Source organism: Nelumbo nucifera, chromosome 1 (genome assembly GCF_055504915.1).
Source record: "Nelumbo nucifera cultivar China Antique chromosome 1, China Antique-T2T, whole genome shotgun sequence".
NCBI lineage: Eukaryota > Viridiplantae > Streptophyta > Magnoliopsida > Proteales > Nelumbonaceae > Nelumbo > Nelumbo nucifera.
The window spans coordinates 126,091,364-126,106,298 of record NC_142649.1 but is presented as its reverse complement, the minus strand read 5'-3'; the positions used below and the strand labels follow the sequence as shown (position 1 = coordinate 126,106,298).

At 35.4% G+C, this 14,935-nt stretch overlaps 1 long non-coding RNA gene across 1 annotated transcript; it reads left to right on the top strand.

Annotated features, from left to right (window-relative positions):
* Nucleotides 1-4,988: 4,988 nt before the first annotated feature.
* On the top strand, nt 4,989-13,921 carry LOC104609782 (uncharacterized). The gene is made up of 3 exons (XR_016080106.1): nt 4,989-5,240; nt 6,039-8,906; nt 13,502-13,921. It is a non-coding gene; the product is annotated as an uncharacterized LOC104609782 (long non-coding RNA).
* Nucleotides 13,922-14,935: the final 1,014 nt, after the last annotated feature.

Sequence of the window (14,935 nt, the reverse complement as noted above, 5' to 3'; positions counted from 1 at the left end):
GTCCTCTCTTGTCGGGCAGTGTTTGATCATTATGGGCTGAGAGATTAAGTGTAAGACCATTAAGGGTAATACCTGATGGGCTAATCTTGCATCTACCTACAGTCCTTGGATTTTTATAAGGTGACTTGGTTCAGGGACTACTTAGTGTAAGTGTTGGGCCTATTAGAAGCCCATGTGATGGGATTCAAGGGGTTCACTGTCTTTTCAGTGAATTCGGCCAGGCCTTGTAACAGAGGTTGGGTTGAACCCATGTGGCTGATGTGTAGATCAATGTTTGGGTCTCATGCCATACAAAGAAGCCCAACTAGGCAGCAGTTTGGAAGGTTAATGAGCACATAGACTTATTGGGCCTAAAGCCCATTTCGAACTGGTTTAGTTGGACTAATTAAAGAGAGGGGCAGATCTAGGATTGGATCAGCAAATAGGATAGGGAGTTATCCCTATCCACTCAGAGAGTCCAGATCTGAATTTGGATCTTGAAACCTCCTAATGAGATTAGGAGAGAGTTGATCTAATCTGCAGATAAGATAAGGATTTATCCTTATCACTTAAAGAGAGTCCAGATTCAAATAAGGATTTGAATCAGGAAACTCCTAATGAGATTAGGAGTTGATCTCTTTAAGCCTATAAAAGGAGGAGGGGGCGAACCATTCACCCCATCCCAAAATCTCAGAGATCAGATCTCAGATCACCTAGAGAGAAGACAACAACAGTGTGACTGTGCCATCTTCTCCCTGCGTTCTCCTCTAGTTGCCGCAATAGCCAGTTCGATCTCCATTGTTGTAGGAGCGATCAAGAAGCGCTCTTGATATCAGTTTTTGGTGAAAAACTGATTGGGAGTCGTGTTCACCTACCCTCTAGCGAATTCTTGGTGAAGGATTTGGTTCTTTGGAAGAACACTGCTGATTCTGCTCCACCTTGCACTGTGTCATCTTCAGTGGGAACAGTCTTTGGATCCTTCTTTGGGCGTGAACACCTCCATTGGAAGATATTATTTCTTCGTATCAGGTATATCCCTCTCCTACTGTTTTGGTTCAGATCTGGTTTGGTTCTTGGTTCAAGATTGATCATTGAAATCAAGATGCAATTTTTCTAAAATAGGGAATGTGATTCCCAGATGGGAGAGAGAAAAAATTTTGAAATTTCGCCGTACCTTCCTGCAGGGTTTGGCCATCCATATGATGGATTTCTCATCCCTTCAGCTATTTGGCCAACCAAATTGACCTGGTTAGGTTGGGGAGTTGGTTAGTTGAAACCAATTAACCTTTTGTGAAAACTGACTCACTCAAGTTGTATCGGTTTGGGTCGATTTTTTGGTTTGGTTAGTCAGTTCAAAAGATTTAAACTTAAAAATTAAATTAAATTTTAAAAATTATTGTGTAATTATTAAAAATAAATTTAAAAATTAGATTTATGATATAAAACATTTTAGACTAAGAAATATGGGAAATTTCTCACTTTTCCATATTAAAAATTATATTTAAAATATAAATATTAATATATATATATATATATATATATATATATATATATATATATATCCCTGGTTAGGTCATTCGATTTTGGTTGGTTTACAAATGGCCAAAGTGAAATTGATCTAACTTGGTTAAATAGGGAAATTTTTGAACCAAAGCAGACCTAAAATACTAGAAAACCAACAAACTTTGGTCGAGTTGATTGAGTTGGTTGGTTTCATCAATTTGATGAATAAACCTAACTGAAATTAATTATTGTTATTTTTTGTATTTTAAAAAAATTATTAAAAGTAGTATATGAAATATGAATAATTATTAATTATTTTAGAAGTTGAAAATATAAAACAATTGTATACTCTTGTGTGTTTCTATTAGGGTCATTTACTAGAATACACCTTATAGTTTTACATATTTACTTAAACTTACCTTATAGTTTTCATTTTACTAAAACATCTCATATATTTTACAACTCATTTACTTCATCAACCTTTCATTAAGGAGTGTTTGTTTTGCCATTAGGCCCATGTTTTTTTATTCCAAAAATACCCTGAACACTTTTTTGTACAAAAAACAAATTTGATCAATATAGCCAATAGAGTGGTTGCCCATGTCTTATTAGGGGAAAAATGGTATTTTTTATTTTTATTTTCTTTTGATTAAATTTATTTAAATGAACATTAGGGTCAACACTATCATGTAATGGAAGATTGATTAAATTCATTGCAAATTATAAGTGGTATTTTAGTAAAATGCTAACTATAGTGTAGATTTTAGTAAATAAGTTTTAAGATTATTCAATAAAAAAGTAGAACATAGAAATTTGACCACTCTCATTGGGCATTGGGGGTGCAAATTGGGTTAAAATCAGATCGACTAAAACATAACTTAAAAAACAATATTTGAGTTAGGCTTAGACCAACTTGACTCAATTAAAAATATCATGGGACTTCTTATACATCAACAATTTTACTTAACAAATCCATTCAGGGATCTCACCCGGCTTCTAAAGCTTCAAGGTGTTTTTTAATGAAATAATAAAGTTGAATGAAGAAAAATGAGAGAGCAATTAAAGATAAATTCTTTTGGGGCTACATGTCCTAAAAAAGTCAAGTCTACATCAATCAATGAGAAAGAGAAATCCGGCCACAATATGCATTTGGATTTGGAACTAAACACCGTTGAACTTGTGCAATAAACAAAACCAAAACACAATATAATCTTTAGCCACATTTGCAAAAATACATTATTTTTGCTGACATGACAGTTATTTTTGTTTTAGAAAATAAAACCCTTGGCATTAACAAAGACTATATTAGGTGGTGTTTGCAAATATGTATACTTTTTTTTTTTTTTCAAAACAAAAATGTATGTTCCAAACGCACATCTTATTGCCTTTGTTGTGTTCTAAGTGGATGGATATGGATTGGGTGATGAGTACCCATTCTCGAGTAGAATAGACAATAACTCATATAGAGAGAAGAAACATTTGATAACTTTGGATTGTGATTGAGAGAAGAATTGTTCATTGTAGTAATAGAAAAACAAATATGTGTATATACATTCGTAGGTTGAGTTTGGATAAGTTTCAGGATTTATTCTTTTGAGGCTTAAAAGTATTTGGGCTTGAGACTTAATTGCTAAATGCTTAAAACACTTTTTAGCTCATTCCTGTTTTTCACTAAGCTTACTGAAACAGAGCCTTGGTCCATAAATCAATAAACTTTATTTCAAGTTTTCAACGTGATAATGGCCAATGCAACCTTGCATGGGCCTCATTTTTGCCCCTTCATAAAGATGAAAAGTAATAAAGGCCCAACAATTAAACTAGGTAATGGCCTATTCTATTTGAGTTTTTTTTTGATAAGTAAAAGATACTTTTAATTAAAGAGGATTACAAAAAGATAGGTCCAGTCGATTGTGAGCATTTTCCCAATACCAAAAAATATCAGTTGTTCTTGCCTCTTGGGCTACTAGATGAGCAGCGGAAGTAAGTTCCCTAGGCTTAAACAGAATATTTACAGAAGTAAAGTCATGACATAAGTTCTTAATTTTTTCAATGTAATGGTCCAAGTGTGTATCAAATTCTGCATTTGTGAAGATTGTTAGACTGGCTCATCCATGAGATTTCACAAAAAGAAGGTTTTACTGAACAACAACACATTCAGCTTCCAGGGGACTGCATTGTTACCATAAGCACAAAGAAAATTAAAATAACAATCCAATAAAACAAGCCCAAATTAAAGGTTCCTTGGTTATTTCTTTGATATCCCCCATCACAAATTATGATTATGGATTGCTCATTTAACATGGTAGGATTGCTTTCTTGTTGAGCTGCGTCTGCACAGGCTTGGAATCCATGCAAGGAGGTTTGAATTTGGGTTAGGACTCAAGAAGGGTCCTTGGTTTCATTCTTGAAAATAATGTCATTTCTAACTTTCCAAATAAAATATCAGGCCAGACAAGCCAGGATAAGGCCTAATCCAACAGAATTTTGTTATGTAGCTTACCATCCAGAAATTTTGAAGGTTTTGGGGGAAAACAATGGTCCGTGGACTAGCAAATAGCACCGCCTTATATAGCCAAAGGAAACCATAAGAAAAGATGCAATGGGTTTTCCTCGTCATTATTAGGGGTGCAACTTTTTTGGGTTAGAGTTGGGATTTTGTCAAAATTTCAATAGGCCCAATCCGAAGCCCAAGTCCAAAACAGTGTAAACTGTTAATTCGGGCCAACCTGACTTGCACCCCTAATCATTATCAGTTTATCACACACTGAGCATTTGGATTTATCTAAAATCTCTCGATTTAGAAGATCTGATTTACACAGAACTACAAGCCTCCACAGAAAAAGCTTGAATTTCGATGGAATATTTAGTTTCCATGTTATTAGCTTAATTCATTTAGCACTTTCCATAGATATGCCTGAATCATAATTTTGCCAGAGAGACTCGTAGAATTGCTTTGTGGCGAAATTACCATTTCTAGCTTTTATCCGCAAGAAGGTATCAGATTGATCATTCATGATACTTGTGCTAAGAATTGCATCTTTATAAACTAAGAATCCGTTTGGTTTATAGTCGGAATCGGAATCAAAATCCTTTGGAATCAGAATCGGAATGGTCCATTCCCATAATCTGTTTGGTTCAGGCAGGAATGAGAATGGGAATTAAAATCAGCAAGAATGAAATTTCACTCTCAAGATAGGGGTAGGGAATGGCCATTCCCTCAAATGGGGGAATTGCATTCCATCAGAAATGGGAATAGGATTCCGATTCCACCCAGCCAAATAATTGGAACCGGAATAGCCCATTCCGATTCCAGACCCCTATTCCTACAAACCAAATGGACCCTAAGAGTATCGATTCTATTTTGTCAACATTCCAACCAGTGGGGTTTTGAGTTATGAGGTCTTTTATTGTCAAATTTCAATCGCTTTTTTGAGGTGATCTCTGAGGAGTTATGAATTCTTTACTTTTTTTTTGAATCCAGGGTAAAATCCCAAACTGAACCCTTTGAGTATATACATGGCTCGACTCCAAGATGTGGGTAGATACTGTAGAGAGATTCCACTAAGGCTTTCCAGGTTCTCGAAGCTGAGGTAGAAGCCTTCCTAGGGATGCTTTGCTTGCTTGAGAGGTATTTTCCTGCTAAGACTTTAGCCCATAGAGTACTAGGTTCAGTCAGGAATCTTTAGGCTAGCTTGGCTAGGAGGGCTTTATTCCTGAAAGCAAGATTTCCCATTCCAAGTCGTCTGTTTATGGGGCAGGTGAGTTTACTCTAGGCAACTCACTTCAAACGTTTTTCCCTTTCTTTTTCATTCCACCAAAATTGTTTTTGTGAGTGTTACATTTCTTTTATGGTTTTTTGGGGCATTTTGGTTACACTCATGCAATATATGGGGATGGATTGTAACACAAACTGGACAAGTTTGTCTACCAACATAGGGCAGAGAGCTGGCCTTCCATTTGCTTAAACATGCTTTGAAATTATCAAGCAAAAAACCATAAGACGGATTCCTTTGGAGAGGAAGACTTTGATCATTTCACACTAGTCATCTGAAAAGCCTAGAGCTAAAAGGGTCCATAGGAGATAATCCCATTCTAGAGAGTCAAAAGCTTTAGAGATGTCTAGTTTCAAAACCATTTATCCTATTTTGCCTTTGCTTGTTTTCGGGTAGTGGAAAATCTCTTGAGCAAGGATTATATTATCTTGAATGAGTCAGCCTTTAACAAAAGCCACTTGGAAGGGGGAAATGCATTTGTTTATCAGAAGTTTCATTCTACTGGCCAGGAGTTTTGCAATTATCTTAGAGACAACGTTACATAAACTGATTGGCCTATAATGATTAACTTTGGAAGGGGCTTTGTTTTGGGTATAAGGGGATAAATGTGTGGTTTATTTGACCTAGAGGTTTTTTATTCCTAAAAAAGTCACAAACTAAGTCATAGAGGTCACCACACTGAGCCCCAAAATTTTTGATAAATAATAGCAAGGAAACCATCCCAGCCCGGGGCTTTTAAACTTCCCATGGACATGACAACTTCTTTCACTTCGTTTATAACAGGGGGAGCAAGAAGTTTGGAATTGTCTTCTCAAAGAGGCCATTCATGCCTGTGAAGAAAAAGTCTCTTCTAGATTGGAATTGTTCTTCAAAGTATTGAATAAAGGTATTTGCAGTTCCTTCTTGATTTGATATGTGTTCCCCATCATCATTTTTTATCCATGATATCTGATTCCTTTGTTTCCTAAAGTTGACAACTTTATGGAAATAGCTTGTGTTGTGATCCCCTTCTCTAAGCCAAAGCTGCCTGGACTTCTGTCTCCAAAAAGACTCTTGCTAATATAGGAGCTTTTCCTTGATAATACATAACTGTTTTATTTTTTGGTTGTTTTCCTCGGAGATCACTCAACTTTCCAAGTCCAAAACCTGGTTATTTATTTTCTCGACTTTTCTCTTTGCATCTCCAAAACAAGTCTTGTTCCAGGTTCTAAGCCTTTCTTTTATCCTATCTAATTTCCTAGTAATTTTAAATCCAACATAACCATGAATTGATTGATCCCATTATTTATTTATGATGTTCACTCTGCCTGATTCCATAAGTCAACTCTTAAAAAACTTATAAGGTTTAGGTTTTTGACTCTGATCAAGGTTGAACCAGACCTAGATAGGCTTATGATCCGGGCCCCATTTGGGGCAGATTATAGATTTCAAAGTAGTAAATATGTTTAAACATTCACCAGAGACAAACATGCAATCAAGTTTCTTTTCTCTTCTACCCAAACCTCTCTGCCCATTTGGCCATGTGGTTGACTCCCCAGCTATGTTGATGTATGTTAGGTGGAAAGAATCTATGAAGTTCCTAAAACATCGGGTTAAAGAGGAATTGCTAGCAGCTCTTATGAGATCCTTTTCAATGTGGCAATCATAATTTAAATCAACATTAAAGTCACCAACAAAAGCAATGGAGATTTTCTCATCACAAGTGTATTTGTGAAAACTGATTGCATGTTTGTCTCTTGACAGGCCATCCGCATCTATCATACAAGAATTTGGGTAGCAAATTTTCTTTTGCAAAAGATTCATTTTGGTGGAGGAAACTTTCATTTCAGAGAAAAATTAAATCATGGGAACTACGTTTAACATGATTCAGAAAGTTGCTATGGAAAAATTTTCTGCGGATTCCTCTACAATCCCAAGCAAAAACAGATAAGCCAAAACAATATGGGAAGGATAAAAGGAGGTTACCTCCTCAAGGTGATCTTCTGAGTCCCTCTGAGGGTGGAAGCCTAAGATCCTTCCAAAATGACAGATTTAACCATAGCATTTCTATTTTCCAGGTCTTTAGGGTCCATTCGTTGAGAGGTAAGGGGGATAAGCTCTTCTTGGAGAGCAGAAGGGTTGACAACTCCTGGTGGGTTGGGTTGAATTCGAAGAGTTGAGAAATCCTCTTCTAGGATTCTCTTGGGTTTCTTATGGCTCTACTCCGAACCTGAAATCCTTGATGGGTTTCTTGGGGTTGGACCCGTGATTGCACCTAGAGGATCCAAAGGAGGAAGGGGCCCCATTCTAATACCACTTTGTGGTCCTTTGAAAATTGTCTAGAATTCTCTGAGCTTGACTAATAGGGGTTTCATGATTTGAAGCCATCATTTGGGGCTTGCCAACTTCTGTCCATTAAGGATTTCCATACTGATTTGACCTACTTGCTATGTCGGGACTACCTAAATTGCCGCTTAACCCAACATTCGAGGAGGCTCCTGATCCAAAGGATTCTCCTTGTTCCCAATGATGACCCCCAATCATCTCTAGGAGGGTTTATGGCTCTTTGTCAACTTTCTTCTTCTCAACAACATCTAGTATGCTCTTGCTAGATGAATTGTCCGAAGTCTAGAAATCACCAATCCATTCTTATTGGGTTTCCACTTTGATCCAGGGACTTGAGAAACTCATGGGCCTGGAACTAAATAAATATTCTTGGTTTGTTGGATTGTAGGTCACAAAAGGAACATCGATGATGGCAATGCCCCACACGGCCACAAAGAAAGCAGATTCCAAGCAAGCTTTTATATCTGTAAATGGGCTAGGTAGTGGAACTAACAAAATAGCCAGCTTTTAAAGGCCTTTCCATGTCTATGATAACCTTTAGACGAAAGTATTTTACATGGATGGGTTTTAATAGATTTACATGTCAAAAAGGAGGCACCAATTTGCTGGGTTCTCTCTATGTTGGTCATTTCAAAAGGCAGATTATGTACTTGAGGGTAGACTTCAGTTCTGGTAATAATGGAAGTGCACTGGTCTCTACCTTCACTCCATTTTGCAAACATGAGCCATTGGTAAAACACATACCAAGGACCATTGTTCCTAACATTGTCATAGTCATTTTGATATTAGGTCTGAAGGCCTTGACTAAGAGGCTGGACAAGAAGACTATTTTCATTGACCCCCCCAACTATCATGACTTATAAGTGGGATGTTTGGAATCGTGGCCGTTTTTCAAAAAACGGTACCACATCAGATCCACATAAGCGTTTCAACAAATGCCCATGTATCTCATTATTTGGTTCAGTCAATTATCAAAAAATTGGACATGCCGAAAATCGGGGGACCACCAATGCATGAAACGCCAAATTTAGCTTTTCATGCATCGGTGAACCGTTGCTCCCAACGGTTAACTGAACTAGCAAAAAGTGGCTCCTACATGGCACTTATGTGTAATCTGAGTTGGCATTAGTGGTTATGTTCCAGTGCTTCTCGGCCCATCGGAACATTAACCCAATAAATGGTAGGGTTAGACAGTCCTCTTCTTTCTTCTTGCCGCCGAACATCCCAAAGCCTCTGTAACCTCTGGCTCACCGAAAGTATCTTCGTTACTACCGTCGCCGGAAGAGGTTGGTTGTCGCCTGAGGAATTTGGTCGTAGCCGGAAGAGGTTTGTCTCTATACTTATTTTTCCCTCTATGTAAGCTCGTTTTTCTCTATAAAAACGTTTTCTTTTCCTTCTCTGTAAACCAGATGAGATAGAACCATGAAGTTTGCTTTCCTTCTTGTTTTGATAGAACCATGAGATAGAACCATGTGCATTATTTTCTTTTTCTTTTCTTTCTTGAATTATACATTCTGGGGCTGCTGGCTATTTGAGGTTAAAAATTTGTTTTTTCTTGCACCTTTGTTCTCAGGGTATTATACAATGAACTTGTTTCAAGTTTTATTGGCCATTGGACTTATAGCTACTAATCATCAAAACATAATTTTAGATAAACAAAGTGATCTCTAGTCTGTCATAACCTATAACGGCCTCAACGAGATTATTAACATAATTGGTTCTTCTTTTTTTTTTATCAGTTAAGGGAATTTGTCATGGTTAAATATTTTTTATCCAAGAAGAAGGTGATTGGATATATTTTTTCAATTTGTATTTGAAAATATCTCTTGTAGTGGTGAAAGGGGATTGTGTTGCTTTCAGGAGCATTTGTATCATAGTTACTAAGGTACTTGTATCTAGTTGATTTCAGTCTTTGTCCCTATTCTTGTATGAATTATCTTGTTTCTATAGTTTGTGTAGTAACTAGCAAACATTAAAGATGAATTAACATGAAAGAACCAAAATAAACTAGGAGAATAAGCAACCCAAATAATAGAATAAAAATAAAAAAAGAAAAAGCACATAATTGATTAGTCAACCAGTAGTCAACCAAATTGGGCATTCTTTCACCAAAGAATCTGATTAATTCTTTGGTCCCATGAACATCAAGTTCAACCTGATCTGACCCAACAAAGTTGTGGCCTAGAAGTTTGAACATGGTCAAGGTTTCCATACACAGTTGTGTATCCTGTGATGAATCCTATGTGTTTTGATATTGAGGAACTGCAACTGAGGGCTTCCATCTCTTTAATGTGTTTGTTCATCCATGATGGCCCACTTGAATCTTGGCATTTGTGATTTAATGATCTGACCGGTTGTTGTTGTGATACTCTAGCCCGTTAATCTTTTATGGCCCCATGTGGGTTGTGGATCAATTAGTGGTGAAATCTATTGTGTTTATGTGAATTCTGCTCCCATAATGAGTCTCTTCTAGCTCTTCATGCAAAGAAATATGAAGAACCCAGATAGGACAGGGGACTGAAGGGCTCTTGTCTGTGCCACAATTGGGTTTATCTGAAACCTGTTCCCATTATGAGTCTCTGCTAGCTCTTCATGCAAAGAAATATGAAGAACCCAAATAGGACAGGGGACTGGAGGGCTCTTGACTGTGTTGCAATTGGGTTTATGTGAAATATGTTCCCGTTATGAGTCTCTGCTAGCTCTGCTCTGTTTCATGCAAAGAAATATGGAAGAACCCAGATAGGATATGGGGACTGGAAGGCTCTTGACTGTGCTACTATTTTGAGTTCTTGGGGGTCCGAGTTGACATGGCTGGTCTGAATAGAGATGGGGTTTCTATAGGCTACAGCTTAGGTTAAACCATCTCAAATGGAGAAAAAAAAAACTTTGGGTCTTTTTATATTCAAGTTAGTTACAACAATGATAATAACCTTGCCAATGATAAGAAACAAATACAAGTTAGTTACAACAAAACCGAAACTATTGTAGCTATTGTAGCAAACCCGAAACTAGAAATACAAGCTTTCTAGCTATTGTATCATTGTAGATATATTTTCCAAGAAAGTTATCTCTAATTATGGTTTGTTTCTTTATAGTAAAATCTCCGTAACTAACATTTGGCTTCATTTCTAACTTGCAAAACTGAAACTAATTGAACCTTAAATTATAAGTGAATATTTCTTATACATTAGACTATTATGAATATTTCCTTTCAAATGTGTTTTCTTAATACTAGATAGATAATGATATTAATTTATGTGTTGTTGTATAAACTATTATGAACTATTATGTAGGGCAACCGAGTTAGATAGATAATGACTTGTCCCATTAAAGTATTTAGAGCACTATTCATTAAGCTTAGCGGTTTGATAGCAGGATGGCAACCGAGTTAGATAATGAAGAATTCAAAGTAGGTCCCGATTGTGCACAGTGGACTGATGTAGAGGAGAAAACATTCATTAATCTTATGGTGGACCAAGTTAGGGCAAACAACAAGCCTACATCTTCCTTTAACACAGAAGGGTGGAAGTACATATGCCAGAAATTTAACTAGAAACATAATAGGAGTTATGTCCATGCTCAGTTTAAAAACAAATATAATGCACTTAGACAACGTCAGAATCCGTACTTAACCCTCCTTAACCACACAGGTGTGACTGTAGATCCATTGACAAAGAATCCTATCGCCAATGAAGAAGTCTAGCAAAGCCTAATGAAGGTAATTTGCCTTGAACCCACTCATTTACTTTTGATTAGAATGGTATAAAACGTAATCAATTCCTTATATTGTGCAAACTCATCATTGGGCATGATCGTTTTGGACACAAGTTTATCGACATTGGGATGAGTTGGAATACATTTTTGGAGGAATACAGGCAATCGGGGACATGGGATACTCTCTTGAAATGGGTCTTGATGATCATGTCCCAATTTTAGATAGCCCACTACCAGTTGTCATATTATGATCAAGGGACATCAACAACTTGGGAATCTCTTGCCAGTCCTTACACTATTGATCCCACAGATGATGTATTAGAGATGCCAGACTGTAAGAGTAGAGTTGGCAATCCACCGACTAGCATGAAGAAAGGGAAGAAACAATGTCTTCCACTTGGACTTGATTTAATGATTAATTCATGGGTAAAGTACAACAAAAAGAAAGTTGAACTACTAGAAATGGAGAAGGAAAGAAACTTGATAGAATTAGAGAGGGCAAAGATTCGAGAAATGGAAAATGAAAGAAATCTAGAGAGGGATAGACTTGAAAAAGCTCATGAGAAAGAGGAAATAGAGTAATGCATTGAAACCCTTAATGCCACATTTGATGTTGAAAAATTTTCTCTAACGTGCTATTTTAGGGCAACCAAGTTGTTTATGGAAGAGAAATGGAGGCACACTTTTCTTACTATGCCTACACATGTTAGGGGTTTCTAGCTCCATGGATTGAATGATGAGCCATCAAATCCATGATTTCTAGAAGACTTTATTTCTTTTTGTGCTTGGTTAAATCTAAGTACTTTTTGGGATGATGTTTTTTTTTGGTAATGGATGATGATCTCTAATGCTCATATGTACTCCCATTTGGACTTATGAAATTTTTTGTTACATGCTGGTATTTACATGATTATATGCTAGTTATAACCATGGTGTCTGATGTTTATTTTGATTTCATTATAATGTTATAGTTTGTCATACAACAATATTCTATGGATCCTCATTAGTATCAATGAAAAAGACAATCCATTGATTCAGATGATGATGATGAGGACATGATAAACTTCATTATGACTTTCTGCATACTACACTTGTATTGTTCACAAACAAGAAGGCAACGTTGCATGACTTCTTTTTTGACCGGACACACTTATGTGTGGACAAAAGTCCTTAATGACTTAGAATATGCAGATAGATGCTACAATTCATTTAGGATGGAATGACATGTCTTCAAAAACCTAGCCTCTCTACTTACGGTAAGAGGAGTTTTGAAGAACACTAGGAATACCATCATCGAGGAGTCACTTTCATTCTTCCTACTCACAATTGGTCATAATGAGAGGAACTGCTTGATGGATGAGCGATTCCACCATTCTTCATGGACCATTAATACACATGTACAAAAAGTTGTGTATGTAATTTGCAAAATAGGAAAGGAGCTCATAAGGCCACTTGCATTCATTGAAGTGCAACCATTTATTAAGAAATCTAAGAGATATTATCCAATGTTCAAGGTAACTACATTTCATAGTCTGTAGTAGTTCTCTCCACATTTGTTGTTCTAATTATGTTCATAATTATGAATAGGATTGTTTGGGGGTTATAGATGATACACATGTATCAGTTAGTGTCCCTGTTGCTAAACAAATACTAGATAGAGGAAGGAAGAAGGTTTGTACAACAAATGCTTTGGCTATTTGTGATTTTAATATGTTCTATACCTTTGTATACACGGGATGGGAAGGATCAACACATGATTCAAGGATATTGGCATAAGCACTTACTAGGCTCAATATAGAGTTTCCCAAACCACCACCAGGTGCAGTAGACAATCCTTAGAGTTGCCCTTTATTAATTTTCTTTGTGTGTCTTCACATATAGAATTCAATGCAGAAAAGTACTACCTTATTGATTCTAGATTTGCTAATGCTCCTAGTTTCCTAGCACCATACTCTAGTGAATGGTACCGCCTTAGTGAGAGACAGTTCGGTAGATTTAGATGCAAGGAAGACCTTTTCAACTACTCATTTTTCACTACGTAATGTCATCGAACATCACTTTGGGATCTTGAAGGGTAAATTCCCCATTTTGAAAAACATGTCATGCTACCAATTAGAGTTTCAATGATTTCTTGTACTGTCATGTTTTATAATATACAACTTTATAAAAAGAGGCATGTGAAGATAAACACATAGAAGAGTGTGCAGATGGTTATGAAAATGACTCAGTTGATGACGGTTCAAGTGGCGATGATGATGATGAAAAGCACACTGCATCTGCACTAGGTTCGAGCAGAGAGATGGACATGGTTAGAAACCGAATTTCTTCTGAGCTATGGAAGAAGTACCAAAGATCTACCCAGTGGGATACATAGATTTGTGGCTTATATCGAAACATGTGAAACATGATGTTATGTTTCTGACGAAGAAAATGTTGGAATTCAAACTGTGATGAGTTTTATGTTTGTTATGGATTAAGCTTCTTTATTGCTTTATATATTTTAAACTGTGATAAGTTTATGTATTTTTATGCTCACTTGTTGATCATCATTGGATGTTTATTGTACAAGTTATTCATGCAGAAATGATTGATGGGATGCACTTACCAAACTGCTCTTATGGTAAAGGGGAGATGACACTACATATGGCAAGGACAGAAACTAATTATGGGTGATGGTTTTTACGTTGCCCAATAAGGGGTAATCACAAGGTTGGATTTAAGTTTAAATCTTTTGAACCGATTGACCAAACCAAAAGATCGACATAAACCGATACAACTTGAGTGGGTTGGATTTGACCTTACTGACCAACTCTCTAACCTGACCAAATCAATTTGGTTGGCCAAATAGCTTACGACCGAACTGAACCAACTCATGAACACTCATAATTTCAGCTAAATTAATAATCTCATCTCTGATAAATAAGAATAGTTTAATCTTCAATAATTATTGAAAATTTATAGTGAAAATACACAATTATTGAAAATATATTAGTAATGAAAGAAATACAATAATTACAATAATTACAAAAATACAATAAGTACTAAAAATATATTAACTTAGTCAATAAATAGTATAATCTCAAATAATAGTTTAATATCTAATAAAATATACTCAATAAGTTATAACAAAAATATAATAAATACAATAAGTACAATAAGTTAAATTTAAAAATTTCAATAATAGTAGTTTAATCTCCAATAATTATAAAAAGTTTTCTGTTAAATAGCAAAACAAAATAAATTTATTCATAATCATTGAAAATTCATTTATCACAAAAAACAATAAACAATTAATGAAATTAGTTATTTTCTCGAATTATTAATTGATATAATTGAAATTAGTTATTTACAATATTATGTAAAACTATTATATTATTATTAATTTAAATATTATGTTATAAATATTTTTTCTAATTTTCAGGATTTTTTAAATTTATTACATAATTTCTTTATTTTAATTATTTAAAATATAGTTATGTTAAATATTTTGTTATTTCAAATATTTATTTATTTAAATACTTAAATAATATGTGAAATATTTAAATTTTAAAATATGAAATATTTATTGGATTTAATTATCCATAAAATCAAAATTTATACTATTATTACATAATTCATTATTAATTTTGTAATATATTAAA